The sequence below is a fragment of the Chiloscyllium plagiosum genome, unplaced genomic scaffold, assembly GCF_037043375.1.
Source record: "Chiloscyllium plagiosum isolate Xiang-an unplaced genomic scaffold, Cpla_swu_hap1 HiC_scaffold_38, whole genome shotgun sequence".
NCBI lineage: Eukaryota > Metazoa > Chordata > Chondrichthyes > Orectolobiformes > Hemiscylliidae > Chiloscyllium > Chiloscyllium plagiosum.
Genome location: NW_028270176.1, coordinates 45,622,114 through 45,649,986, shown reverse-complemented (window position 1 = coordinate 45,649,986; position 27,873 = coordinate 45,622,114). Strand labels below are relative to the sequence as shown.

Below are 27,873 nucleotides of genomic sequence, written 5' to 3'. Positions count from 1 at the left end.
GTGTCTTACACAACTTGCTGCAAGGACACAGACAGTAGAATCTGAGGTGATCATGAGTATGTGGAAGTGAATGTGGGAGACAAGCTGGGACTGTATTGGATTAGTCATGGTGAGAGGGAACAAATGTTGGATGCAGGGTTTCAGCAGCTGGTGGACTGACGCTCAGGTGAGCCATCGGAAATTGAGCAAGTGACCACCATCTAATAGGACAGAGAAACTGATCCATCAGCCTGAAACTGACTGACCACGTGGCTGTCAGTGACTCCAACACAAGTGAATGGAAACATTGCTCAGAAACTGTTTCTGTAACATTCAACACAACCAGGAAATGGAAAGTGAATAATTAGCTGAAAATAAGGCAACTGCTCTGTTAGAGTCAAAACCATTCAATGTTCAGTTATTGAACATTATTGACTCTCAGAATATTCTAACCTGCAGAATCACAGTAAAAGGGGAAAGTAAACAACATTCTTGGCAAAGACATAATGAACCAACTGCTTGTATAAAAACAGCTCAGCACAAAGGGGCTGAATCCTCCACAAACTGACAAACACAGATACCATCAGATTTATAGATAGAGATTGGAATTCTTCAGAAAAACACTTTCCTGCGTATGGTGTGTGGTAGAAACCATTCTCAGAGTGAACTGCCACTTATTTCATTTGAAAAGAGTCTCTGTTTCCCCTCAGAAAAGCAGGTGTGTCGCGCACTTACAGACTGACTTACAGACAAAAGAAACCTGATCAGGGACTCGCAGGTTAATTAAGCTATTAGTGACAGTCCATTGCACACAACAAGAGCTTAGACCACAACAGATTCTAGTGAAACCAACAATGCAATAGAAAAGGTGAATTAGTCTTTATAATCATGCAGCCTCTCTCAATCAAATAATCCCAGCCAACTTCCAAACATTTAAAACTATTAATACCAATGTATACATATTTATTTCCTTTCCTAATTTCCTCCAAAAATATATCTGATTATTCTCTTCCAAATATATTTTAAATGGTCAATTCATAATCACAATTCATTTCCAATTATTCTTAGTACAAAACAACTTGCAAACTAAAATAGTTTTCATGTTAATAATGACACTGGAAACTTTGTTATGTAGTTTAACCATATTTCCAAATATTGTTTTGGTTCATTATTGCAGTGAAGCTAAAATTAAAGTCTATTTATTTTCTCTGATATCCTTCCATTACTTTATTCCCTAATAACAACGCCCATGGTGTAATGGGTGACAAGCTTTAAATAAAATTGAATTTTCATTGCAAGAACTTGGACAAATAATCACATATTATTCAGTTCATTCATTGTCGTTGATTATCAGTTATTTTCACTGTATGATCATGTTAAATTCACTTAAATAATCACAGTAGAATTTTCACCTCTATAGATATGTAAAGTGAATGTCAAATTATTAATGTTTCAAGTCAAACCAAATTCACATTTTGCTCTGTTTTATTCCAGGAATGACAGGATGTGTTACATTATTATGGGAAATTAACCCACAGAGCGTGGGAAGGTAGGGAGAGATATACCTGGGACATCACATCAGGGAAATCAAATCAGCAAAGGAGGGGGACAATCCCAGTGGAACGAAAGACCATGATTTCAAAACTATCCACCCGCAAACCGTGAACGGGATAAGGCAAACTTTAGGATTGTTGAATTATTGGAGGACTTTTGTGGAGAATTACCCAGAAATGGCAGAACCATCACGAGCCCTGACAGAAGCATGGACATTAGCCAGGGGTCAGGGAGTCAGCATAGACACAGACAGACAGCATGTCTTTGGAAAAGTTCATGACCAAGTGATGGCCTGGGCTCGGTGAGGGTACATCACCTTGTCTGGGGGCCACATAGAGCATGAAGAACAGATCAGAGAGTTTGTGGAAGCAGCTAACTTTCCCAGTGAAGCAGCAATAATGAAGATTATAGCTCACAGGAAAGAAGAAACCTCACACCAGCAGGGCAGTGAGTATGTGGGTAAGGCAGGTGAATAGACAATAGGCGCAGGAGTAGGCCCTTCTGCCCTTCGAGCCAGCACCACCATTCATTATGATCATGGCTGATCATCCTCAATCAGTATCCTGCTCCTGCCTTATCCCCATAACTCTTGATCCCACTATCCTTAATAGCTCTATCCAACTCTTTCTTGAAAGTATCCAGAGACCTGGCCTCCACAGCCTTCTGGGGCAGTGCATTCCATGCACCCACCACTCTCTGGGGGAAGGAGTTTCTCCTCAACTCTTTTCTAAGTGGCCTCACCCATCAGCGGAAACATGCTTCCTGTCTCCAAAGTGTCCAATCCTTTAATAATATTATAAGTGAAATACTGACTGAAACAGTGCAGACATTTGAGGAGATGGCAATGGGCATAGCTACAGAAGTGAGAGAGGAGGTTTAAAGATATTCCCAGAAACAGTCCCACAACAGGAGAAACAGGAATGGGAAAAGGATGGGGCAGTAATAGGACACGACAGAGTCTGGATGATCCAGCAACATTATACAAGACTACATTATACAAGACAAACATTATTAAAAACATATCATGGACTGGCCCATATTGGGGAGGATAAAATGCAATATCAGATGATCCACTCCAATCCTTGCCTGGAACAGGGAGAAATACAGCAAGGTTTTGTCGAAGGTGTGTAGTCTGTTCACAGTGTGAGCCAGGGAAAGCAATCAGGATAAAATGGAGGCAGCAGCAGGGACCCAGGGGCCCATGGGAACAGTTACAGGTGGATTTTACACACACACCTATCCCAATCCCAGGGAAGGAAGCCCTACTGGGTTTTAATAAATAGGTTTACTCAGTGGGTGGAAGCATTCCCCTGCAGATTCTGACCAAGGGACAAATGTTACAGGGAACATAGCTAAAGAGCTATGTACCCTGTTTGGTACTGAACAGAAATCCCATCCCCCATACCACCCCCAGAGCTCTGGGACAGTAGAAAGAATGACGCAGGCACTGAAAGCTAGTCTGACTAAGGCTCTCTCAGAGACAGGACAGCGATGGGTTAGGGTACTCCCCACCAGCCTAATGAAACTGTGGACAACCCCAGCAAAGGGGACGGGGCTGTCCCCCTTTGAATTAGTGACTGGATGGACTATGCAGATGCCACATGGTATGGTAGTGAGAGGGCCAGAGACATGTGGTAGTGGGAGGCTGGAGATGTGCAATGACAAGGATAGGGTTAAACCATTTGTGAAAGAACTGGCAAAGCAGCTGCAAGAGCTGAGAGAATCCGAGAAAGGGAACACGGAAATATCCGAGCTGACATTCCAAACCCTGGAGTTCAGGTCAGGGGGAAAATATTACTGGAACATATGAAGTAAACACATCAAAATGCTGGACTTATCTGGGGGAGCCAGAGAGGGACCTCTCCCATCATGTATTAGTAAGGAGCTCTGAATAAACGTTGGCCATGCTGCTCAACACAGAACTCAAGGCTCCTCTTTGATATTTCTCCCAGCAACAGTTGTGCAGGGGCATGTTGCTGGCTGGAGGTCTATGGCTAATGCTGTTCCACAAGGATCAGAACTGGGACATCCGTTGTTTGTAATGTATATACATGAAAAGTTTGAAAATGTAAACGATTTAATTAGCAAGTTTGTAGATGGCACAAACTGTTGAAGTTGTGAATCGTGAAGAATGATGACAAAGGATACAGCAAGAAAGAGATGAGTCAGAAAGTTTTGTGGAGAAATTGCAGATATATTTTAACTCAGACAAGTGTGAGGTGATGGGTTTTGGAAGACACATAGCAAGAGGAATGTATACAATAAACGGAAGGGCCCTGAGCAGCACTGATATACAGAGGGATCTTCAGTTGCAAGCTGAAAGGTCCCTGAAAGTGGTGAAGGAGGTGAATGGCAGGCTTGCCTTCTTCTGTCAGGGGAGTGAATATAAAACTATAATCACGCCACCTTTGGGGTATTGTGTGCCGTTTTGATCACCACATTATAGGTAGAATGTGAAGGCTTTTGGGAAGGTGGAAACAGGTTTGCCAGGATGTTGCCTGGATTGGGAGAGATTGGAAAATCTTGGATTGTTGTCTTTGGAAAGTCAATGGCTGTGGGGTGACCCAACTGGCACAGACAGAGTTTGTAAACCATGGTTTACTGCAGAAATTGCATCTCTTGTTAAGAAGAAGAAAGAGGCTTATGTGTTGATGAGGCAAAATGGTACAGCTGAAGCAATAGAGAGTTACAGATCAGCGAGGAAGGATTTAAAGAGAGTGTCAAGAAGAGCAAAGGGAGGACACGAGCAGCCTTTAGCAAACAGAATAAAGGATAAGCCTGAAATTTTCTATAGGTTTATGAAGAATAAAACGATGATTAGGGTAGGAATAGGGCTAATCAAAGACACAAGTGGGAAGTTGAGTGTGGACCATGCAGAGATTGGAGAAGTGCTAAATGAACATTTCTCATCGGTGTTTACACAGGAAAAGGAGAATATTGTAGAGGACAAAAATGTGGTACGAGATATTAGACAAGAAAGGATTGAGGTTAGTTACGCACAGGTGTTGTCAATTCTAGAAGGAGTGAAAGTAGACATGTACCCAGGCCAGATGGGGTTCACCCGTGGATTCTCTGGGAAGCTAAGGAGGAGATAGCAGAGCCTTTGGCTTTGATATTTGAGTCATCATTGTCTATGGGTTTAGTACCCGAGGACTGGAGGATTGCAAATGTTCTGCCCTTGTTCAAGAAGGGCAGCAGAGATGACCCAGGTAATTATAGACCAGTGAGCCTTACTTCCATTGTAGGAAAGGTTTTCGAAAGGATTATAAGAGAAAATAGTTATAATCATCTAACAAGCAACAATTTGATTTCAGATAGTCAACATGGTTTCGTCAAGGGCAGGTCGTGTCTCACAAACCTCATTGAGTTTTTTGAGAAGGTGACCAAGCATTTAGATGAGACTAGGGCAGTTGATGTGGTATACATGGACTTCAGTAAAGCCTTTGATAAGGTTCCACATGGTAGGTTGATGGAGAAAATGTATGAGGCATGGAGTTGAGAGTGATTTAGCAGTTTGGATTAGGAACTGGCTTTCTGAGAGAAGGCAGCGAGTGGTGGTTGATGGAAAATATTCAGTCTGGAGCCCAATTACTTGTGGTGTTCTACAAAGATCTGTTTTGGGACCACTGCTGTTTGTCATTTTTATAAGTGACTAAGACGCAGGCATAAGTGGATGGATTAGTAAATTTGCAGATGACACTAAAGTCTGTGGAGTAGTAGACAGTTTGGAAGAATGTTACAGGTTGCAGCGGGATTTAGATAAACTGCAGAATTGGGCTGAGAGGTGCAAGTGGAGTTCAATGCAGCTAAATGTGAGGTGATGCACTTTGGGAAGAATAACAGGAAGGCAGAGTACTGGGTCAATGGAAAGATTCTTGGTAGTATGGATGTGCAGAGGGATGTCGGAATCCATGTACATAGATCCCTGAAAGTTGCCACCCAGGTGGATAGTGCTGTTAAGGCGGCATACGGCGTGTTAGGTTTCATTGTAGAGGGATTGAGTTCTGGAACCGCAATATCATGCTGCAACTATGCAAAATGCTGGTGCGGCCACAGTTTTAATATTGTGTACAGTTCTGGTCGCCCCATTACAAAAAGGATGCGGAAGCATTGGAAAAGGTGTAGAGGAGATTTATCAGGATGGTGCCTGGTCTGGAGGGAAGATCTTATGAGGAAAGGCTGAGAGACTTGGATCTGTTCTCATTGGAAAGAAGGCGGCTAAGGGGGGATTTGATCGAGACATACACGATGATTAGAGGATTAGATATGGTAGACAGTGAAAGTCTTTTTCTTAGGATGATGACGACAGCTTGTACGAGAGGGCACAACTTCAAATTGAGGGGTGATAGATTTAAGACAGATGTCAGAGGCAAATTCCTTACACAGAGAGAGTGGAAAGTGTGTGGAATGCTCTACCAGCTAAGCTAGTAAACTCAACCACATTAGGGAGTTTTAAACAATCCTTAGATAAGCTCATGGATGAGTTATGGGATAGTGTCGGGGGACGAGTTGAGAAAATTCCACAGGTTGGCGCAACATTGAGGGCCGAAGGGCCTGTTGTGCACTGTATTGTTATATGTTCTATGTTCCATAATCTGAATCTTTGTCCAAGGTAGAAATGACAAATTCTAGAGGCCATAGATTTCAGGCGACGGGGGGAAATTAAAGAAACTAAAAACCGAGAGAACAGCAGATGCTGTAAATCAGAAACAAAAACAGAAGCTTCTGGAAATGGTCAACAAGTCTGAAAGCATCTGTAAAGAGAAATCAGAGTTCACGTTTCTGAGGAAGGACCCGAAACATTAACGGATTTTTATTTTCACAGATGCTGCAAGACCTGCTGAGCATTTCCAACAACATGTGAAAGTTTAAAGGGAGTTATGTCAGGCAAGTTTCTTACGCAAAAGGTGGTAGATGACTGGAATGTACTCTCCTGCGAGGTGGTAAAAGCAGAAACAATCACAATGCTTAAGATGCATTTGGGCAGGCGCATACACTGGCAGGGTTTGGCAGGTATATGGATCATGACCAGGCAGGTGGAATTAGTTTGGGATGGCATCATGGTCCGCACAGACATGTTGGGCCAATTATTCAGGTGCTGCACTGTTCTGTTTTCCAGGGTGTAGAATTGTGGAGCGAGAGATAATATTTTGAGTGGAATATGTCTCTTTTTTAGAATACACAGTAAGTTGATGCATTTTGAGAGAGGCATTTTGAGAATGTCACAGACACAGAGAGCAGGACAGCAAGAATGGGGGACAATGTGTACCAATCATTAAAAGAGAGAAGTGTTTTGAGTGTTTTGAGTAAAACATGAAGTGTTTTGAGTAAAACAAATGGGATGTTGGGCTTCATTAATGGGGGAATGATGACAAACTCACGGAAAAGATGCTGACCCTTGACAAAGCTCTAGTTAGGTCACAGTCAATCATTGCATTCAATTCTGGTCAACAGATTCCTGTTCAGAATGAGGAAGTTAAAATACCATAGAGGGACCAGTTCCATACCTTTTGCTTCTCTTTCAGGACACCATGGGGTCTCAAGGGTTAAACAGTCCCTTGCCAAAGGCCTTATTTCATCAACTGAAGGTCTGTACTCTTAGACTAGAGACAAAACACCTCAAAAGTGGGGAGGCTGACAGTATCCCAAAATAGAACCTCTTGCAGCCACACATGTGGATTGCCCGGTAACCCCAGACAGAGGAATTTGCCCTTTCCAGACAAGACTGAGTGCCCTGGGAAAAACCGTGTTAAACTGCCTCCCGCTCCGATTGTCTTACCTCCCCTCCATATGAGCATAGGTAAGTGAATCCCCCATTTACTGAAGGAAGAACCCTTCTGCCTTAATCTCTTCCCATCAATACATAAACATGAACATTACGATAATCAGTTAATGTAATCCATCACACGTTATCACAGGACAGCGCCATTCATCAAGCTTTGTAAGGTCATAATTACCTACTTTAAACTATGTAATGACAATCGCCCATGTGACTGATATGCCTTTGTCTAATTCCTATTAAATATACTGTCTCTGTGGGTAAGGCAGAGATTCATGAAGAAGAGTCTCTGCAAGTAGACACTCGGCTACTTTAGAGACGCTTTGAAACTCTCGCCGGCTGTCCAATAATAAAGCTACTGCTGTTGTGCAGAAAACTTGCATCGTCTGGATTTGTGGAACAAAATAGTCATCAACAATGAAGGATATGAGTGATCTTCAGAGTGTGGAGTACAGACTTACTGGAGTGGTTCACTGATGAAGAAAATGCAGTCACTGAATTGATCTGAAGAAATTGCGATTTTCTTTGAAGTGAAGAAGTTGGAAATATTTTTGATAGAGCTGTATAAGATTATAACACCTAGATATAGCAGACAAAAAATATCTGCATTTGATAGTTGATGGTACAAGAGTTAAGGTCAGATGTAAGGTTTTGAGACAGTGGGAGATGAGCAAGTGTTTTTGCTGACTGTATTGGCTGGAAATATGCAGAACATGTTGCCTATTATGGTGGTGCAAGTTGAGAAGATCAATGATTGAGAAAAACAATTAGATCAGTTCTGAGGGAAATAAACTTGCAGAGTTTGGGGTACGTAGAGGGAATGAGAATATTGGATTCTGCTGCAGACATCCAGCTTGGATTTTATGGGCCTCGTTCTGTGCTATAGTGCATTTTATTTGGACTTGCTTAACTTGCTGTGGCCACCGATTAAGTTGTCATTTAGGTAAATCTGCTCAGTGTTCCTACTCAGACCAATACAGGCTGTCTCTCCACAGCAGGAGATAATGTTTACTGCTTTATACTGGGTTCTTGGGGGGATGGTGGAGGAGGGGGGGTGGGGTGGGGGCGGGCTAACGGTGTGTGTAACAGTCTGCTACCATTTATCTGAAATGGCAAAACATCAGTGCATCCAGTCTAGGGAACGACTCTGGAAATGTAGGGAATGCCAGAAGAGAATTCTTTACCCATCACACCTGGAAACTGGCCATACCAGTCAGACTGGGGAGAAGCTGTTCACCTGCTGTATGTGTGAATGTGTGGAGGGGGTGGGTGGGGGGGTGGGAAGGGACTCACTCAGGCATCCAACCTGCTGAGATACCAGTCAATTTACTGATAGCCACAGTTGAAGGATTTATTTTCTCTTTTTCACGCCCAAGTAATGAACAATGGTTTTGGCAGCTCATAAAGTTGTGCACACAGAGATCTTAGCTTTGGAAATGTTCACAACATTGTAGAACATGCACAGATTCACACTGGGTACAGACTTTTATTTTCCTTTATTCATTCACAGGATGAGGGTGACGCTGGCCCGGCAGCATTTACTGCCCATCCCTAATTGCCCAGAGGGCAGGTAAGAGTCAACCACATTGCTGTGGGTCTGATGTCACAATGTTGGCCAGACCAGGTAAGGATGGCAGCTTCTTTCCCGAAAGGGCATTAGTGAACCAGATGGGTTTTCTGACAATCGATTAATGGTCATCATTAGACTCTAAATTCACAAGTTTTTTTTAATGAATTCAAATTCCCCCATCTGCTGCAGCAGTCTTTGAACCCAGGTCTCGAGAACACTATCTGGGGTTTTAAATTAACTGTCTCGCGACAATACCACTCGGCCAATACTTCCCCACATCGCTGTCCATCTGCACAGAGTGAACAGTGATTTTCTGGTTCATCAGAACTGGGTAATCACACATACGTTTGCTCAATGATTGTAGGAGTTGGATGTTGATTGGCTATTGACATCCATCTCCGAACCATGTATTCTGGGATTTGTTTCTGGTGATGATTGGAAGCACCATCAGTCTTGTTATCTTTTGGGGATAACAACAGTTTCAATTAGCTTTCTGTTAAATGCATGGCAATCAATTCTATCTCACAACTCTCAGGCAGATTAGTTTCTTTTGAAGGGCTCTCCATCTCCCCAACCACCTCCATCCTTACCCCCAACAGTACAATAATCTCATAGAGTCTCTTTATGACTATGAATGAGACAATCTGATCAGCTGCTTCTTTCCCTACTCCTATATCAAGTTGGATCTTAAACTCCGCCCGCTTACTGCAGTTCTGATCCTGCATCATTGTACAGTGTTGCTCGTATTTCATGTCTTGGCCTATCAGTGTTCATGATACTGCATGTAGTATATGGGGCCAACAGTGTAAGAGTTCAGCTCTTTCCTTCCAACAACAGCAGTAGAATTGTGCTCCAACAAAACTTACAGAGATCACGGCCAAGCATATCCCCCAACTTACCTCTTACTATCAAACCAGAGTATCAATCCTCATTCAACTGAGAGAATTCAGGAGGGTATGCCAGTAACAGCAGCATGAATACCTAAAAATGAGGTGTTAACCTGATGAAGTTCCCAAAGAGGTCTACTTGTGTTCCAAACAGCATAAGCAGCAAGTGATCGACAGAGTGAAGCAATCCGGGAAACAACAGAACAGATCTAAGATCTGCAGTCCAACTAAATCCAGTTGTGAATGAAGTCAGAGCACAGCTGGAGTTCTGAGGACAGTTCTCTTCAAGATATTAACCAACAAGAATGTCAGACTGGATTAATTATCATAAAACTCAAGTCCTTTTGATATTCATATATTTACAATCAGTGTTCAATTCACCAAATGTAGCTGAAGGTAAAGATAATCTTCAAGTGATTGTAACAGTGAAGACATCTGAATTCTTGATCAGCAAATTAAAGCCTGTTGTGTTGAGATAGCAATAATTTTAAAGATATTTTTAAAAAGTAAGGTGACTTGAGTATAATGGAAGAAGTTGATTGGTGGGTAGCTGATAATGTTGTTTTAATCTGAAGTTAATTTAGGATTAGTGAACAAATAAACACATGGTAGGGAATCCCAGCCCCATGGAGTGCACATCCAGTTCCATGTGGGAAATCCAAGAAACTTCTTGTGTGAGCGAAAACCACAAGAACACGGAGGTGACACGGGAAATGTCAGTAACACTCGTTTGACTGCGGTTAAAGTACTGCACACACTTCTGATCCCCTTATTCCAGGATTGATGTGATCACACCAGAGAGGGTACAGAGGAGATTGATCATAATGTTTCTACAATTGGAAAATTTCTGCTCTGAGGAAAGGTTGGAAAGGCTGGGGGTGATTTCCGAGGAGGATGAGCTGAGATTTAATTGAAGTGATAAAATGCTGAGGAATCTAGATCAAGTGGATAGGAAGGAGCTATTCATTAACAGAGAGGTCAGAAACTGGAGGACTTAGATTGAAACTAGTTCCCAGAAAGAAGGGGAGGGAAGAATTCATTTCACTCGGAGATGGTGGGGAGCAGGAACTCATTGTTGGGATGGAAGAGGCAGTAACCAGCATCACATTAGAATAAAAGGACATGGATGTAACTGAAATGCTGGACCACGCAGGGCTGCGGACTAAAGTCAGCAGAATGGGATCATTGTGATTTATTTGACATTTTTCCAGAATATTAAAGTCAAGTCCAATTTGCGAATTTATGAACATCATCCGACCTGAATTCCAAATGTCAGAATAAATTTATCAGAAAGTTACAGCACAGATTGAGGCCTCATGGCCCATCCTGCATGTGTTGGTTGTGATAGAACTACCCAGGCTTTACAGCGCTCTGTACTCACCGAGTGCAACAATTTCAGACTGTGAACTCTGCCCCCTATGTTGTTATAATCTGTTTTTATAACGTATTTCTTTTACAGCTGCACACCTTGTTACCTGGTTTCTTTCCCAGCCCTAACTCCATTCCCTGTGGCCTTGAGGGATTACCATTTCTGCTGTTTAATCTCTCCTGCCTTCCCTCGTGCGACAGACTGTCTTTTTGTCCTTGTCCCACCCCCACCTTGCTCACAACCTGTTACATTTCTGATTCCCAGACCTCTGTGACTGCACTGCGCCCCTTGGGTCAGTGGCACGAGTTTTGAATTCTCTTCCTCATGAGATAATCGGAAATCTTTCTGCCTGCAGCTTCCCATAGATTTTATTTTGAAAATAAAGAGGATTTGCGTCAGAGTCAAGTATTTTGAGCCTTCATCCACAATCCTGAGCACTTAGACATAATTTGAGACCCTCCCAGAGATGTGCAGGTTTGATGGATTGGCGGTGCTAACTTGGCCTGTAGTTTGTAGGTTAGGTGGGTTGGGTTAGCCATGGTAAATGTGGGGTTACGGGGTAGGGTGGGATAGCAGGTCATTGCAGACTCGATGGACCGAATAGCCTGTTTGTGTGCCTAAGGGATGCTGTGATTCTAACTAATTGTGATTGTTGTCACATTTTCCTCATGCCAGTTTCATTCAGCTCAGGTACACATGCTGCGTTTTGTGTTTCTCTTGCTGCTCACTCAATCCTTTCCTTCAGTTTTACATCAATTTCACACTGTATGTGAGGGTGGGAATGAATTTGTAAATATAAATACTCCAACCGAAACCCCTCACAAGTCAGAAACTGTTTCTACTACTAGCATCACTCACAAGGAAGAGGAAAATAAAGGTTCCGTCACAAATCTGACAGAAAAGACATAATCACCAGGAAAGGCTTAACAGCTTAAAACTCTTTTCTTAAGAAAAGAGGAGGCTGAGAGACAACCTGGTACAAGTAGGATGCTTTGTGTCTGTGTTTTCAGAGATTTGAGGTTGAAATCATTGGGTTTGAAGCATGTTTCATTGCTCCAGGTTATCAAAGGTGCTATCGAAATGTGCATCTTTCTTTCTGCCTATCTGTCTGAGTTAACAATCAGATGGATAGGTCATTGTCTCAGTGTTTTCCCAAATCCCTGATTGAATCTGCCTCCCTCTACAATCTCAGGTGCCTCACCACTCACTGGGTCACGGAGAAACTCTGCTGTTATCATGAGAGCTTTCTTTGCTGTCACCTCTCTTGGTGTTTCTGCCTAATCCCCACTTCCCTTCATTAAATCCCAGCTGCCTACAGTCCACCCATATGGGCATGTTGAAGAGCATGACAGGAGAATGGATTGAAACTGACAGTTCAATAGCCAGAATGAAAGAGGAAGGAGGAAATAAACGGGGTTTGTGGATTCCGGGGATACAGACTCCAGGATTAGTCCTTGTGGGCATTCCCGCAGTGATACAAGACAGCATTCCATGATGAGAGTTAAACGCAGGTGGCTGGAGAGGGAGCCACTGAACATGAACAGGTTTAGTTCAAACACAGGAGGTTTGTTCAGTCAGTAACAGTGTGTTAGACATGGAGGTGAAGTGAACCATGAGGGGAAATGTTGCCACAATCTGCCGATGGATAACTTTCATTGGAACAGGAGGAGACCATTCAGCCCTTCAACCCTGCTCTGCCATTCAATAGATCATGGCTAATTTGTGGCCTAACTTGCAATTTTCAAAACTCTCCAAACTCATCAATAAACTCCTCTGCAACACACAAGATGAATATTGAAAAACTAACCAACTGCAAATGCTGGGAAATCAGAAACAAAACCAAACATTGCTGGAAATTTTCAGGAGGTCTGGCAGCCTCTGTGGAGAGTGAACCTTTGGGTCCAGTGACCGGTCAGGTGACCAGCTGCAGCTGACCATTCTGCCTTTTCTGTAACACGCTCTGACCAGGTTCAGGTGCGAGAGGAATGAGACTATCAATAGCAACTGAGAAAACAGGAGGATGTGCTCAATCAGAATAGAACCCATTTTGGTCTTTCACTTTTAATTCAACTGCAAACATTATTCATTATTATTTCAGAAATAGGATAATAGGCCAGAAAACAACTCTTTATGTCACTGGGCCTGGGAAACTGTGTTAATTCTGACCTGGTCCAGCCGACATGTGAATCCAGACCCTGAATAATGTGGTTGACTCTGAACCATCTCCTGGGCAGTTAGAATGGATGACAAATGCTGCCCCAGCAAGTGATACCGTGATCCCATGAACAAACAAATCCAATCCAATCACTGTGGTTAGTTGTGAACTCGCCGGTGTTATTGGAAGGGGACGAATGGGAAGGTTTATGGGGTAAAGGCAGAAGAATAGCATTCGGTGAGGTGATCCTTTGGAGAGCTGATCAGACAATCAGCCTCCTTTTGCGCAGTAAGAATTCTGTGAATATTTCATTCTAAGCCATCTAAGGAAATATCAGAGCAGGGTTTATAAAGAGGTCAGATTGAATGAGTGTCTCGGTGAACACAAGTGAGACACAGGTACAGAGAGGCTTTGGGATGGATTAAATTAAATTTTATACTTTTGAACAGTCATCAACATCACAGCAGTTTAAAATGGGAGTGATCAAGAGAGTGGAATTAGAGCAGTAAATAAATCTTAGAAACATTTATGCAGCTGAAGGGATTGCTGGGTAAAGATACCGTAGTTCGATTAGACTAGATTACTTACAGTGTGGAAACAGGCCCTTCGGGCCAACAAGTCCACACCAACCCACCAAAGAGCAACCCACCCAGGCCCATTCCCCTACATTTACCCTTTTACCTAACACTATGGGCAATTTAGCCTGGCTAGTTCATCTAACCTGCACATCTTTGGACTGTGGGAGGAAACCAGAGCACCCGGAGGAAACCCACGCAGAACGGGGAGAATGTGCAAACTCCACAGAGACAGTTGCCCGAGGCGGGAATTGAACCAGGCTCTCTGGCGCTGTGAGGCAGCAGTGCTAACCACGGTGGCATAGTAGTAGGGGCGTGCAACATTTGTAGACTCGCCAACTTTAAAGGCATTTACATAGTCATTGGATCGACATATGGATGGTAATGGAGTTGTGTGGGTTAGATAGGCTTCAGGTTGATTCCACAGGTTGGCGCAACATTGAGTTAGTGCTGATTTTATTCCAGGCCCACCAGCCTCGGAGCATATCCTTCCTGTACGTATCCTATTGAGCTCTTGAAGATTTTTGTTCATTTGAAGTATTTCATGTTTCGATACTCCAGAGAAGACAGCTTCAAGCTCCTCAATCTCTCCTGCCAGGGCAATGCTGCTGTTAGAATTCAATTCACTGGTGCATGTTACTGGCTGCTTCATGGACTGGAACTGGCAATTGAGACTGAAAGGTTACTGTATAAAATATCTTCAATGGTATTGGCAGACGTGAGTGGTTTTAGGGAAATGACCTTGACTTACGGGCATTGAGTGTCAGAGCACTTCCTGTTGTGGGGCATCCTGTTTAGATTCAATCTATTGATAACTATTAGAACTGACTTGCACTGGCTCCGTCAAAGTGGTCAGAGCATTATGGCTGTCATCGAAGCTGGTAACAAACTTCCCATGGGTTAAAAATCGTAAATGATAGAGTAGGTACGAGGTCTGATGGCACTGTTGGAGTATTGATATTGTTGTTAATCACATTAACTCGACAGGAGTTGACTGAATTCATATTGTCTCTTTCTGAATCTCAGGATGTCTCTCTGGGCAATAAGTCTCCACAAACAGCAATGAGCAGGGGTCATCTGTTTTGATTTAAATTGTTCTATAGCACTGCTGCTTCACAGCACCAGGTACAAGGTTGGAGTCCAGCCTTGGTCAACAGCCTGTGTGGAGTTTGTACATTCTCCCCAGAACAGTGTGGGTCCACTCCAGGTGCTCTGGTTTCCGCCCACAGTCCAAAGATTTGCGGGTTAGGTGGATCAGTCATGCTAAATTGTCCACAGTGTCCAGGATTGTGCAGACTCGATGGATCAGCCATGGGAAATGCAGTGTTACAGGGATGGAGTTCTCCAGATGGGATGCTCTTTGGATAGTTGGTGGGGTTTGATGAGCCAATGCTCTCCTTCCACACGGTCGGAATTCTATTCTATGATTGAGGATAAAGGCGAAACAACAGTGTGTCCTTGGAGAAGGAGCATGTAGTCTGTATCAATTCTCCCGATGCCTTAAGATAGAGGTGGGCACCGTAGGGGATATAGTGCTTTATCTCCACCGCTGGCCCTTCCGCACAACTCCAATTTGATTTAGTCCCTTCCCACTTTGTCATTTGTAATGGTTTGCCTTGCCTGTAAGGGGTGTTGTTTATAAATATTCAATTGGTTACATGGGTGGTTTACTGCTGGTGACTATATGTGAACCAAAATGGTGTAATGATGAATTTGATGGTGGGAAGGTTGCTCAGCTGTGTGCGATAACATTTCTGGGTAGGAGAAATGGGGAATAAAGAACTCTTCACAGCTCACAGAATGAGAACTGAAAATCAGTTAAATCAAACCAAAGGTTCAGACAGGCAGGGAATATTTCCCTGGAGCTTGGGTAACTGGAAAGTGATGGTGTCCAGGGGTAGACAGGATTTGTTTTACAGGGCGTTTAAAATTTTAAAAACTGTTATATTCAGATAGTTTCATTTCTTTTCTTTTAGTTTTATTTATTGTGGAATAAATAGCTACAATAATTTAAAACTAAATTCACAAACCATGTGTTAAAGACAAATGTTAAATAAAATCCATCAAACCATCTCTCACTGAAAACTGATGAGGAGGTGCAATCTCCTGGAGAATCCCTGCCTACTTCTTCCTAGCCGACCTTCATGGCTATATCCATACCTGGGAGATTAGCAGCAGGAGGCCATTCAGCCTTTCGATCCTGCTCCACCATTCAATGGGAAAAAGCTGACCATCCAGCTCAGTCTCCTGTCCCTACTGTGTTCCAATCCCTTTTTATTACTTTATCTTGAAGAACTATATCTAAGTCCTCCTTTGGCTTCACTGCCTTTTGTTCCACTGGTGTTGCTGTGTTACTGTATAGGTGCAGGCAGGGGTAATGTGATGGTTCTGCCTCCTGGAGGACGCACTCAGCGTCCCTCATCATCCTGCAGTAACATCAACCGGGGTTCAGCAACTAGAGATAGAAACCGTTTCCAGGATATGGGCATCACTGGCTCAGCCAGCATTTATTCCCCATCTCTCGTTACCCTTGAGAAGATGGTAGTGAGCTGCTGTCTTGAACCATTCACAGTCCATTTGGCGCAGATAGACCGACAATGCTGGGAGGGAGAGTGTTGCAGGATTTTGGGCAAGTTATTCTCTATCTCTGGTTCTTCAAATGCTGGTTAACTTAATCACGATGTGCACGAGTTTGAGATTTCAGTCTGCAAATCTTCACCATCGAGCACCCTGTATAAACGAATATGTACAGATTAGAAATTCAGAGCAGACAATTCTCGCTTCTCTGGAATATCTTTTTCCCTTTCTTATGCCAAAGCTGTAACGCTCCAGTCTCTCCCACCACTCTGCCTCTGCTGTCCCTAATGTACCCGCCCCCATTCTCATGGAGTTACTGATAAACAGATCCATGCCACCCCTTCCTGTCCTGGTTAGACTCTGCACCCTTTCTGGGTTCACTTCCATTTCCCTTCAGTTGCTGCAAGTCAATAATGTTACAGGAGAATGAAACAAAAGGAAACAGATAGGGAGGTAGCAGATCCTGGACAGAAGAGGAACCTTCAGTCTGGGAGAATGAGTGAGATCCTTCCTTGTTTCCCATTGGTCGATTCCCAGCATTATGACAAGTTGGGGATGGAACTTGGGCCCATGTGGGTGTGGTGACACTTTGACCCCCCCAACCCGTCAATAGTACAAGCTGATACGTTCCTCCTCCAACCAATCACAATATCAAATGCTTTCCGCTAATTACCCCAAAGCACATGCTCCAAAATCCGCCCATATTCTGTACCTGTGCATTGCCGGGCTTCCCCACACACGCGTGGTCCCTGCCTCAGGGTTTGTGGGAGTTATAGCCCCCATGAAGCCACTGGAAACATGTTTCTGGATAGTGAATGAAAAGTGAAGGCTGGAGGGTGTTGTGTATAGGATCCCCATTCAGACACGGGCAGTTACTGGATTTTACTGAGACATCGGCTTCCACAACCTGATTTCTGACGTAAGGAACATAGATTCAGCCAATTGCCGGGTTGGGAGGTTAATAAGGGGTAGCAGATTTTTAGCAGATGTAGCTCAGTGGCTAGCACTGCTGCCTCACAGCGTCAGGGACTCGGGTTTTATTTCAGCCAGAGGCGACTGTGTGGAGTTTACACGTTTTCAGCATGTCTGCGTGGGTTTCCTAGGGTGCTCGAACTTCCTCCCACAGTCCAAAGATGTGTAGGTTAGGTGGATTGCCTATGCTAAATTGCCCACAGTGTCCATGTATGTGCCGGTTAGGCCATTAGCCATGGGAAATGCAGGGTTACAGGGATAGGGTGGGTCTGAATGGGATGCTCATCATAGGTTGGTGTGGACTCGTTGGATGAATACCCTGTTTCTGCACTCTAGGAACTCTATTATATTCTCATGAAGAAGAATGAACGTGTCTCAATGTGTTGTGAATCTGTGGAATTCCCTATTCAAAATGCGGTGGTTGCCAGGACAATGAGCAGATTTAATGAAGAGATGCAGATGTTTATTTTGCAATGAGATGAAGGGTGAGAGAAAACAGGTCGGAAAATCCAGCTGAGACCGAGGTGAGCTCAATCATCATGGTATTAAATGGTGGAGCTGGTTCGAAGGGCTGCATTGCTTCTCCTGTGCTCAGTGCTTATCTTCTTACGGTAATAACTGGAAAGCTGAACCCAAAACTCACCACCTTCACCAAAGGAGATTTTGGAAAATGCAGGATAGTCAGGTGGATTAGCGTTCCAAACTTAGGTTGTGAGGAAGCATATAGGAGATAATGATTTTGCAATTATAAACTGAGGGGAGACAGTGATTTATGGTTTTAGACTGTGCAGTACATTCACATCGTCCAGAATACTCTGTTGTGAAAATCTATCCTATACTACAAAGCCAAGGTCTTTGATAATGAAACACAAAACGCCCAGGAAACATCGCCTCACCTCGTAATCTGATAAAAGACTTCTGATAAATCTGGTTGAACTTAGAACACAGCTGGAAAGCTGGAAGACTAGATCCAATCCCAAGATCCTGTGCTTAGACAAAGGAGACTACAATAGGATGAGGCAGGAGTTGGCTAATGTAAACTGGAAGCAAAGACTTTATCTTGGGAAAGTTGACAGACAGTGGGGGAATATCAAAGCAATTTTTCGAAGTGCTCAGCAAAAGTATATATCAGTGAAAAGGGAGGACTGTAGGAAAAGGAGTAATCTGCCATGAATGGCTCAGGAAATAAGGGAGTCTATCAAATTGAAATAGAAGGCATACAAATTGGCAAAGACCATGGAGAAACTAGGAGAATAGAAAATCTTTAAAGATCAACAGAAAGCTAGATGGGATTGGGGGAGAAAAGCGATGAGTAGCTATCCCAGGCCAGAATAGCAGTTTACACTACTGGAGGGGAACCTGTTGTGTGGGGAACATATGGCCTCTGTAATTGTTGAAGCACTTAACTGTTACCATAGAGATAATCCTGATCAAGTTACAAATCACAGCACACCCCAAAAGCTTGTTCTTCCAAATAAACCTGTTGGACTATAACCTGGTGTTGTGTGATTTATAAGTTTGTTCACCGTACCCCAACACTGGCTCCTCCACATCAGAATCCTGATAGACAGCCCCACTGAAACTGAAGCGTCTGTCAGATACTTGAGGAAGCCACAGGGGTCTGGGGGGGGAGGGGTGTGTGTTTTAACCACAAAGTGCTAAACTGAACTAGACTTTCTAACTGCCGTTGCCATGGAGATTATACTGAGAGACAGCCTCTATTCAAAGTCCCAAACCACAAAGGTATAAGAATGGGAGCTTTACATCGGACAGGCGGGGAGTTACCTGATGCTGCCTGGAGGTGTTCTGCATGTACACTATCCAGGTAACTGCCATGTCTCATCAATAAAGAATCAAAGAAGACCTCTCAGAGTTCTGTGCCTAGTTATTCCTATCCAGCAGGGTTCAGGAATATGAGGAGACAACAGTCAGTCTTCACAGTGGAGGATACGAAGAACATGCCAGTAATTGATAAGGAGACTGAGGAAGGTGAGGACCTAGTAATAACCATTATCGTGAAAGAGTTAGAGCTGGGCAAGCTAATGGAGCTAAAGGTAGACAAGTCTCATTGCCCTGATGGAACACATCCCAGGATACCAACAGAGTTAGTGGGAGAAATAGCAGATGCACTTAGAGTTATAGAATCCGACAGCAGAGAGGGGCCCTTTGGCCCAAACTGGCCCATGCCGACCAGAATGTCCATCCACACTAACCCCATTTCCCTGCACTTGGCCCATTTGCTTCTGAACCTTTCCTATCCATGTATTTGTCCAAATGTCTTTTACCTGTTGTGAGTGTACCCACCTCAACCACTTCCACTGGCAGCTCATTCCATATACATACCACCCTCTGTGTAAAACAGTTGCCCCTCAGCTTCCCTTTTATTCGTTCCCCTCTAACCTTCAACTGATGCCGTCCAGTCCTTGATTCCCTTGGAAAAAGACTGAGTGCATTCATCTTATCCATGCCCCTCATGCTCTTATACACTTCTAGAAACTGAGGGGGTACTTTTCCTCTGCTCTAAACAAAAATATCCTCACTTGTCCAACCTTTCCTTATAACTCAGACCCCTGAGCCCTGGCAACATCCTTGTAAATTGTTCTGCACTTTTTACAGTTTAATAACTGAAACCTACACTGCATTCTTCATATTTCCAGTATTTCCCCACGGTGCTGGAACCGACGTGACAATGGCAATGGATTACAATCCATGATCGAGAATGAACTCCTTTATAACAATCCGGTTTTCACAGTGTTTCCCATGGTGCAGGTAGCCTTGTTTCTTTCTGGTTGCATGGTTAATTAAAGACTTGTCCTTCTACAAAGCAAAGCTGTGGCTTAATTGTTCCTGGGAAACGTGCCATGATTTTCAGACTTTCAAAAACAAATGAACTCTTCCTCCACACTCTCCACACTAATATGGACTTGGCTGTACCTCAGTAATTTTTCCAGTCACACTGACATTTGAAATATTCGCCCAGGGACAGAATACACACCTTTCCTTCCACATGAAAAATCCAATGATATTCAGATCGGCACGGATCAAGTAACTATCAGATCTGAACATGAAGTTCAACTTGAATTTCTCATCCACAAATCCACCCTTTCAGTACCCTTCAACTGAGAAAACAACACACCACGTTAATACAGGATGGATCTTTATAAGACAATTATAGTATTAAATTGTAGTTTCTTGTTCCCCAAAGTTTTAACTCTCAGTCAAACAATTTCTTTCTTCTGTGAACTGAAATCCAAACCAATCTCCTCACTCATTTCCTCCACGCCCAGTTCTCACACTCTCTCTCCTCTCTTTGAATTCAGTTTCCTAGCTCTTGTTCGTGGACTAAGAACCAAATCAATGAGTCTGACTCTGAGTCCACCAGGGTGGGGGGTGGGGGAGTTGTTGGTGAATCCTCTGATGACAACCATCCTGCATACACTGCATCCTGCACACTCTGGCCAAAACCCGTCTTACTAAAATGAGCCAAATTAGAATTCTAATTGCAGGCCCGTCCTTGTCGCTTTCCATAAAAACCCCGAATCTTCACAAAAGAGTTCTGATAACTGTCTGCAAAATGCTGCACCACTGATAGTCTGATCACATGTCAGGGGGCCAGGAAACGGCCCATTCCACTGGGTCCTGCTCCCAGAGGGAGGAAGATGCCCATGACAGATTAATCCCTCATAATCACAGCCTCCTTCCCAGGCACTGTGCATACTCCTACAATTGTCTAGCACTGCGCCCATACACTGGTCTCCTCTCCTACAGCACGTGCTCCCGATCAAACAGGAGCCTGGGTGATTGACAGCAGCTGATGCCCAATATATCAAAATCCCTCCAGTATGGAAACTGGCCCTTCGGCCAAACAAGTCCATAATGACCCTCCAAACAGTAACTTACACAGACCCATTCTCCGACCCTATATTTACCCCTGACTAATGTAACTAATACTATGGGCAATTTAGAATGGCCAATTCACCTGCCCATCTTTGGTTGGGGGAGGAAACCGGAGCACCCGGAGAAAACCCGCTCAGACACGGGGAGAATGCACAAACTCTGGGTTTGGCTGGAATCGAAACCGGAGACCTGGTGCTGTGAGGCAGCAGTGCTAACCACTGAGCCGTCTCGATCGCCGGGAAGGGGCGGGGCTGGAGAACTGGGGTAATGAGATTGTAAACAATGAATGAATGTGGAGGACCCTGGGGGATGGACAGGTCAGTGAGGGACAGGAGCAGTGCAGCAGCAGGAGGGGATCCTGGTCAAACTGAGCAATTGGAGTGTCTGACAGGAGAGAAACTACAGGAAGGTTCTGTTTGGAGGCTCAGGCAGGGACAGCTGGGAGACAGCATGACCTGGTGGCTTGGGCAGGTTTACTAATCAGCCTCTTCAAAGATGTTGTTACTCAACTCTGAGCCTGATCCACCTAGTCCAGAGGTAAGGACACTTACACTACTTCCTGGTGGGCAAGGGATACAGGGTCTTTATTGGTCAGAGCATTGAGTATAGGGGTTGGGAGGTCATATTGCGGCTGGACAGGACATTGCAAAAGTTGCTGAATCAATATTCCATATAATTGTTCTCCTTCCTATCAGATGGATGTTCTTAAACTTTAAAGAGATCAGAAAAGAATTATAGCATGTTGCGAGGGTTGGATAGGCTGTTTTCCCTGGAGTGTCAGAGGCTGAATGGTGACCTGAAAGAGATTTTTAAAATCAGGCTGGGCATGGATACGGTAAATAGAGAAGATATTTGCCCTGCAGTGGGGGAGTACAGAACTAGGGGACTGGGAGGGAGGGTAGGCAGACAGGGGGTGTGTGGATCGAGATGGGTGGGGAAAGAGGGGGGAGGACAGAGAGGGGTGGCACAGAGACGGGTGGGGACAGAAAGTGGGATTAGAGGGGGGGAACAGACAGGGGGAACGGGGGGTGCGGCTGACAGAAAGGGGGAACAGACCGGGGGGGCGGGGGGGAAAGAGTGGCGGTGGGGTGGGGACAGGCCGACGTGGGGGGGGGGGACAGGCCGACAGAGGGGGGGGATGGACAGAGTGGGGGAGACGGGGGCTGGGGAGCAGACAGTGCGGGGGGCAGACGGGGGGAACAGAGAGGGATGATGGAGAGTTATTTTATAGATCTAAAACTCAATCCTGTTCCTGTTTTCTCCTCCTCACCTTAATTCCCTCTGAAGGGCTCAGAGCAACTGTATAGTTCTTGGAAAGTAGAGTTTCAGGGAGATCAGGTGCTGAAAGTGGCATTTGGTACACTAACATTGAATGGAATGTGCTGATCAAAAAATGGACTCTGGTTCGATTCCACTGTCTGTGTGGTGTTTGCACATTCTCCCCGTGTGTCTGCGTGGGCTTCCTCTGGGTGCTCTTAATTTCCTCCCACAATTCCAAAGACATGCAGTTTAGCTGGATTAGCTTTGGGTAATGGCAGGTTACAGAGTTAGGGTGGAATACTGTTCCGATGTTTGGTATGGTCTCATGGGCTGAAAGGCCTGCTTCCACACTGTGGGGATTCTGTCACTGAGTATAGGGATTAGGAGGTCACGTTGTGGCTGAGTAGGGCATTGGTGAGGCCAGTTTTAGAATACTGCTTCCAATTGTGGTCTCCCTGATTTCAGAAAGATGTTACCAGAATAGGACTCAACCTCCTAATGACAAGTTCTTGGGAAGTGTTGACAAACAAACAGACCATGCAGTGTGGGTTGATAGTTCCTTGAAAGTGTGGTTGTAGGTAGACAGGTCGGTGAAGGTGGTGTTTGGTATGCTAGCTGTTATTCGGCAGTGCATTGAGTATCGAAGTTGGGAGATCATGTTTCGGTTGTAGTTTATTGGCTCGGACATTTTTGGAATCCCCAGACTGTTTTCAATTCCAGTCTCCCTGCTATACGAAAGACGTTGGGAAACTTGCAAGAGTTCAGAAAAGCTTTTGCCAGTATTGGAACATTTGAACCGTAGGGAGATGCTGAATAGGCTGAGGCTATTTCCCTGCAGCACTGGACACTTTAGGTGGCTTAATCGAACTTTATAAAATTATGAGGAGCAATGATAGGGTGACTAGTCATGGTTTCTTTTTTCCCAGGGTAGGGGAGACCAAACAAATTTGAATCTTTTTTCCAAGGTGGAAATGACAAATTCTAGAGGAGAGATGGCAAGTTTAAAGGATATGAAAACCGAAACAACTGAAGATGCTGTCAACCAGGAAGAGAAACAGAAGTTTCTGGAAAAGCTCAGCAGGTCTAGCAGCATCTGTGAAAAGAAATTAGAGTTAACGTATCTGAGGAAGGGTGACCAGATCCGAAACTTTAACTGATTTTTCTTCACAGGTGTTGCATGACCTGCTGAGCATTTCCAACAACATCTGTGCAAGTTTAAAGGGAGTTGTTTGGAGTATATACCTGAGAGTAACTTTATAAAGTGCGAGTCAGACCACATCTGCAGTAATGACAGAGGTTTTGGTCCCTTTATTTAAGGAAATACATCATTTCATCAGAGGCATTTCACAGAAAATTGACTGGGATGAACCCTGGTTTGCAGGGATTATCTTTTAAGAAAAGGCAGAAGAAGCTGGGACTCTACTCACTGGATTTGGGAAGAATGAGAGGTGATCTCATTGTAACATGTAGGATTCTTAAGGAATTTGACAGGGTAAATACTGAGCGGATGTTTCCCATCATGAGGGCGTCTGGAACCAGATTCTGGGATAGTTGCGGAATCACGGGTTCTGCTTTGGATTCGTCAAGTTTAAGGCAACAGCGACACGGGTCAGGGGTTTCAGTAGCAATGGACCTGGGGTGAGGTGGAGACAAGCAACATTTTAAGAGATTGGAATTCCTGGTGTTTGGGATTATGTAGATGTCTGATCAGGTGGTCACCTTGGGGTCAGATATGAGAGCAATATTGTGAAGAGTGTGGTTCTGCCTCAGACAGTTCCCAGGGAGAGGGAGGGGCTTAGCAGTAAGGGAAAGTAATTTGTAATAGCAACTGAAGGCAATGGGTTTAACCATTGCAACGTTCCGTTGCAGGAAATTGCAGCCAATCGCGCAGTGGGAGCGTGATGAACAGTTTGATAACTGAGCAATGGAGAGGGATGATGGGGAGGGAGAGCTGGGCATTGTCGGTGTACATATGAAACCTAACACGGTGCTTTTTGGCGATGTCACCTCATGGCAGTATGTAGGTGAGAAACAGGAGGGACCAAGGATAGATCCTTGAGAGACAGCAAATACAAGGAATTCAGAAAGGAAAGGGAGAGTCGGGATGGAGTAGGTTTTTCCAACAACGGTGGAGTCAAATATTAGTTTGTAGCAGAATGGGAGAGAAGGACATAACCAGAAAAGACAGACAAATAGAACAAGGAACAATAGCTGTGAATTGGGGAGGGGGAATGATGAGGATGAAGAGCAGCCCAACTCCAAAAGCACTACTCCTACATTAGTGACATCATCCAACTCCACCCTAGTCTCAGCTCATTGACCGAAATACTCGTCCATCCCTGTGTTATCTCCAGACTTCGTTATCCAAACACACTCCTGGCCAGCCTCCCACATTCAACTTGCATGTAATCTCAAGAGAGTCTAAAACCCGACTGCCCAAGTGCTCAATTGTACCAAAACTTGTTGATCCATCAAAAGGCTCCTATTAACAAGCAACAATTTAAAATTCTCACCCTTGACGTAATTCCTGGCTGTGAACATCCCTGTCTCCCTGCACCACACAACCTGTGAGACTCCGACAACTCATTTTCTTTCAGACTCCCAACGATGAGTTTATTCATTGCTTCAACTGTCTGGCTGTTTCTACTGTTGCCAAGGCAACACGGTCTGGAATTCCCACCCGAACGCCGTCAGACCTGCTTTCCTCCTTTCAGGTATTCCTGAAAACCTGCTTATTTGGCAACTCTTTTGATCACCTGACCTAATATCCCCATCTGTGGCCTTATGTCAGAAGTTCTCAATAGTATTTCTGTGGAATTATAAACATGTTCAAAAAAACTGTTGTTGATTTGCACAGACATTGTCAACTCTTCAATGTTGCTGAGTGAATAATCTATAACAGCTCTTACCCAACCACATTGTGGGAGCACCTTCACCACACGAATTGCAGCTGTACAAGGAATTCAAACATCACCTTCTCCACAGGCAATGGGGCTTTGGCACTGATCAATGGTATCTGTGGAGGGAGAAACACACAGTTGATATTTCAGGAAGTGCAAAATGCATTATAGGGAGGGAAAATGGTGCAGAATTTGGATTTTGAAATTTGTGTTTTACAATGTGCACTAAGTTCTATAAAACCTCTCATCCCATACCATGAAAATTTCCTCCTCTTCCTGGTCAATATGTCTTTCCTTTCCCCTGCCCTTCACCTTCACACATTTCCAATGCCTTGGCCACAACAACACTGTGCTGTCAGTGAAGTTTATCACGTGGTTGAGTATTGTCCCGCCCCTCATTCACTCCTATTGGTTGAAGGACCAACTAGCACCTCTAGCCCCCGTTCCCCCACTCTTATTGGCCCTGCGCTGACATCAATAATCCGAGGCCCACTGTGGGCTGGAGCATGCTCAGTGCTTCCTGCTTTTGCTGCTGTTCATTCGGTATGAGAGAGAGAGGTCTCATCCCTGTTTCTCCTGATGTCAGACAATAACAACAACTACCTGCATTGTATGGAGCCTTTCACATTGACAAATCTCCTAAAATGGAGAAAGTGAGGTCTGCTGATGCTGGAGATCAGAGCTGGAAATGTGTTGCTGGAAAAGCGCAGCAGGTCAGGCAGCATCCAGGGAACAGGAGAATCGACGTTTCGGGCATAAGCCCTTCTTCAGGAATGGGGAAAGTTTGTCCAGTAGGCTAAGATAAAAGGTAGGGAGGAGGGGCGTCGGAAATGTGATAGGTGGAAAGAGGTCAAGGTGAGGGTGATACGTCAGACTGGGGTGGGGGCGCAGAGGTCGGGAAGAAGATCTCAGGTTAGGAAGGCGGTGCTGAATTTGATGGATTTGACTGAGACAGGGTGGGGGGAGGGGAAATGAGGAAACTGGTGAAATCCGAGTTTATCCCTTGTGGTTGGAGGGTTCCTAGCCGGAAGATGAGGCGTTCTTCCTCCAACCGTCGTTTTGTTGTGGTCTGACGATGGAGGAGTCCAAAGACCTGCATATCCTTGGTGGAGTGGGAGGGGGAATTGAAATGTTGAGCTACAAGGTGGTTGGGTTCGTTGGTCCGGGTGTCCCAGAGGTGTTCTCTGAAACGCTCCGCAAGTAGCCAGCCTGTCTCCCCAATATAGAGGAGGCCACATCGGGTGCAGAGGATGCAATAGATGATATGTGTGGAGGTGCAGGTGAATCTGTGGCGGATATGGAAGTTTCCTTTGGGGCCTTGGAGGGAGGTGAGGGGGGAGGTGTGGGCGCAAGTCTTGCACCTCCTGCCGTTGCAGGGGAAGGTGCCGGGAGTGGAGGTTGGGTTGGTGGGGGGGTGTGGATCTGACGAGGGAGTCACGTAGGGAGTGGTCTTTACTGATAGGGGAGGGGAGGGAAATATATCTTTGGTGGTGGGGTCCGTTTGGAGGTAGCGGAAATGACGGCGGATGATGCGCTGTACATGGAGATTGGTGGGGTGGTAGGTGAGGACCAGTGGGGTTCTCTCCTGGTGGCGGTTGGAGGAGCGGGGTTCAAGGGCGGAGGAGCGGGAAGTGGAAGAGATGCGGTGGAGGGCATCGTCGACCACGTCGGGTGGGAAATTGCGGTCCTTGAAGAAGGGGGCCATCTGGGTTGTGCGTTTTTGGAACTGGTCCTCCTGGGAGCAGATGCGGCGGAGTCGAAGGAATTGGGAGAATGGGATGGCATTTTTACAGGGGGCAGGATGGGAGGAGGTGTAGTCCAGGTAGCTGTGGAAGTTGAACAGTTCATCCACTTCACCAACACCTTCCACCCCGACCTCAGATTCACCTGGACAGTCTCAGATTCCTCCCTCCCCTTCCTCGACCTTTCTATTTCTATCTCAGGCGACCGAATCAACACGGACATCTACTACAAACCGACCGACTCCCACAGCTACCTGGACTACACCTCCTCCCATCCTGCCCCCTGTAAAAACGCCATCCCATTCGACCAATTCCTTCGACTCCGCCGCATCTGCTCCCAGGAGGACCAGTTCCAAAAACGCACAACCCATTTGGCCCCCTTCTTCAAGGACCGCAATTTCCCCCCCGACGTGGTCGACGATGCCCTCCACCGCATCTCTTCCACTTCCCGCTCCTCCGCCCTTGGACTCCGCCCCTCCAACCGCCACCAGGACAGAACCCCACTGGTCCTCACCTACCACCCCACCAATCTCCATGTACAGCACATCATCCGCCGTCATTTCCGCTACCTCCAAACGGACCCCACCACCAAGGATATATTTCCCTCCCCTCCCCTATCAGCATTCCGTAAAGACCCTCCGTGACTCCCACGTCAGA

At 45.0% G+C, this 27,873-nt stretch overlaps 2 long non-coding RNA genes across 3 annotated transcripts in view; one reads left to right on the top strand and one right to left on the bottom strand.

The window, feature by feature from the left end:
- LOC148139476 (uncharacterized) overlaps nt 1-27,873 on the top strand; it is a 229,115-nt gene that overhangs the window by 114,927 nt on the left and 86,315 nt on the right. The gene's annotated exons all lie outside the window — the stretch shown is intronic.
- LOC148139477 (uncharacterized) overlaps nt 16,557-27,873 on the bottom strand; it is a 40,573-nt gene continuing 29,256 nt past the window's right edge. The window contains exons 4-5 of one of the 2 annotated variants that reach the window (XR_015753622.1): nt 25,484-25,590; nt 16,557-16,598 (exon numbers count right to left, since the gene is read on the bottom strand). This is a non-coding gene — a long non-coding RNA (uncharacterized LOC148139477). Of the gene's footprint in view, nt 16,599-20,411; nt 20,537-25,483; nt 25,591-27,873 lie in introns of those variants that run through there. The other variant, XR_015753623.1, reaches the window with a different exon arrangement.